The sequence below is a fragment of the Triticum aestivum genome, chromosome 6B, assembly GCF_018294505.1.
Source record: "Triticum aestivum cultivar Chinese Spring chromosome 6B, IWGSC CS RefSeq v2.1, whole genome shotgun sequence".
Classification (NCBI taxonomy): Eukaryota; Viridiplantae; Streptophyta; class Magnoliopsida; order Poales; family Poaceae; genus Triticum; species Triticum aestivum.
In genome coordinates, this window is record NC_057810.1 from 331190822 (window position 1) to 331194205 (window position 3384).

The window sequence follows — 3384 nt, forward strand, 5'->3', positions numbered from 1 at the left end:
GGGATCAAAAGCAATGCTCTGATTAGGGATGGATAAGTTGAATAGCCTTAGGGTACAACCAACGACAATTGGATTGGTCGAGAACCAACTCCAGTTAAAAGAATGGAAGCTCAGCCGGAAAGGTAATTTATAAGGATCAATGATGATTGCGTGTATTCGCAAACATATTGAGTCAACAGACTCAAAATGATAATGACAATGAATGTCATTAAGACTACGAGACTTATGGGATTAACCATAATGCAAACAAGCAAGAATTTCAAGAGCCAAAGGCTCCAGAGGGTTTTCAGAAGATCGAATATTATTTTGAAGACTTTTGTGAAACACAAGAACAACTGGGGATGAGCGGATACTCGGCAAGCGCGAGTAATTATCCGTAGGGGTATTCATGCAGCAAGGAACTGCAGGGCAGTAAGCGTAAAGAATTCTCGGAATATCGAAGAGTATTTCAGGACATCTTGTAATAACAAGAGCAACTGGGGATGACAATATGAACGATACGTGTAAGTAGTTATCCAGAGGGATTTATCGATGGAAGTGAATTGCAAAAGCGATGGCACATAGTCTCGAGAGCACATCGTAGAGTATCTTCGGAATCTTCTGGTGCAGCAGGCGGTCATCGGTAACAAGTGGCTCTCCGGGAGAAAGTACTTGCGAGAACCTAAAGTTAGTTTTGTTTTTAGCGAAATCATTTAACCCGAATAGAAGAGAGCTCAGAGTCCCAGAGTAAAGGTCGAGGAGTAAAAGATCCTAGTACCACCCAATGGCGACGTGGGCCCGTAAGGCACACAACCAAGTAAGTAAAAGTTTTGCAATGTCTAGACTCGACTTCGGCCAAGAAGTGTGAAAGGGGGATTCCTACAGGCAGTCGGCTCTGATACCAACTTGTGACGCCCCCGATTCAATCGTACACTAATCATGCACGCAAATGTGTACGATCAAGATCAGGGACTCACGGGAAGATATCACAACACAACTCTACAAATAAAATAAGTCATACAAGCATCATAATACAAGCCAGGGGCCTCGAGGGCTCGAATACAAGTGCTCGATCATAGACAAGTCAGCGGAAGCAACAATATCTGAGTACAGACATAAGTTAAACAAGTTGCCATAAGATGGCTAGCACAAACTGGGATACAGATCGAAAGAGGCGCAGGCCTCCTGCCTGGGATCCTCCTAACTACTCCTGGTCGTCGTCAGCGGGCTGCACGTAGTAGTAGGCACCTCCGGTGTAGTAGGGGGTCGTCGTCGATGGTGGCGTCTAGCTCCAGGGCTCCAGCATCTCGTTGCGACAACCAGGTAGAAGGGAAAGGGGGAAAAGAGGGAGAAAAGCAACCGTGAGTACTCATCCAAAGTACTCGCAAGCAAGGAGCTACACTACATATGCACGGGTATATGTGTAAGGAGGCCATATCAGTGGACTGAACTGCAGAATGCCAGAATAAGAGGGGGATAGCTAATCCTGTCGAAGACTACGCTTCTGGCAGCCTCCGCCTTACAGCATGTAGAAGAGGGTAGATTGAAGTCCTCCAAGTAGCATCTCCAAGTAGCATCTCCAAATAGCATCTCCAAGTAGCATCTCGAGTAGCATAATCCTACCCGGCGATCCTCCCCTCGTCGCCCTGTGGAAAAGCGATCACCGGGTTGTCTGTGGAACTTGGAAGGGTGTGTTTTATTAAGTATCCGGTTCTAGTTGTCATAAGGTCAAGGTACAACTTCAAGTCGTCCTGTTACCGAAGATCACGGCTATTCGAATAGATTAACTTCCCTGCAGGGGTGCACCACATTCCCCAACACGCTTGATCCCATTTGGCCGGACACACTTTCCTGGGTCATGCCCGGCCGCGGAAGATCAACACGTCGCAGCCCCACCTAGACAAAACAGAGAGGCCAGCACGCCGGTCTAAACCTAAGCGCACAGGGGTCTGGGCCCATCGCCCATAGCACACCTGCACGTTGCGTGGGCGGCCGGAAGCAGAACTAGCCCCCTTAATACAAGAGCAGGCTTACGTTCCAATCCGGCGCGCGCCGCTCCGTCGCTGACGTCTGAAGTGCTTCGGCTGATACCACGACGTCGGGATACCCATAACTACTCCCGCGTAGATGGTTAGTGCGTATAGGCTCGTAGCCAACTCAGATCAAATACCAAGATCTCGTTAAGCGTGTTAAGTATCCGCGAACGCCGAACAGGGCCAGGCCCACCTATCTCCTAGGTGGTCTCAACCTGCCCTGTCGCTCCGCCACAAAGTAACAGTCGGGGGCCGTCGGGAACCCAGGCCCACCTCTACCGGGATGGAGCCACCTGCCCCTTCAGCCCCCATCTCCGAACAGTATCACAGGTAATGTAACTGTGTAAAGTATATAGTATATGCCCGTGATCACCTCCCGAAGTGATCACGGCCCAGTAGTATAGCCTGGCAGACGGACAAGAGTGTAGGGTCACTAATGGAACACTAGCATCCTATACTAAGCATTTAGGATTGCGGGTAAGGTATCAATGACTGTAGCAACAATGACAGGCTATGCATCAGAATAGGATTAACGGAAAGCAGTAACATGCTACACTACTCTAATGCAAGCAGTATAGAGAAGAGTAGGCGATATCTGGTGATCAAAGGGGGGGGCTTGCCTGGTTGCTCTGGCAAGAGAGAGGGGTCGTCAACTCCGTAGTCGAACTGGGGCGTCAGCATCGTCACGGGGTCTACCGAAGAGAAGAGGGGGGAGAAACAGTAAATACATAGCGAGCAAGTGCATAACAGGATAACAGGCAGAGCTAGACGTGTTCTAACACGGTAGGAGGTGATACCGGTGAAGGGGGGAAGCATCCGGGAAGTATTCCCGGGGTTCCGTGTTTTCGGGCAGAGGAGCCGGAGGGGGGAAAGTTGCGAGTTCGATAGGTTAGGGGGGTGTGGCGGACGAACGGGTTGCGTATCCAGAACCGTCTCTTCGTTTTGAGCAACTTTCATGTTGAAAATATTTTAATCCGAGTTACGGATTAAAAGATATGATTTTCTAAAGATTTTATTAATTTCTGGAATTTATTTAATTATTTAATTAATTCGGAAAACAGATTAATGACATCAGCATGATGTCATGCTGACATCAGCAGTCAACAGAGTTGACTTGGTCAACCTGACATGTGGGTCCAGTGGGACCCACCTGTCATTCTCTGTTTAGTCTAATTACAGATTAGTTAATTTAGTTAGTGATTAGGTTAATCTAATCAAGATTAATTAACTTAATTACTTAATTAATTAATTAATTAATATTTTAATTATTTTAGTTATTGTTTATTTATTTATTTAATATATTTATTTATTTATTTATTTTAATTCCTTTTTCTTTTCCCTTTTTTTTTAAAAAAAACGTTCTGGGGTGGGG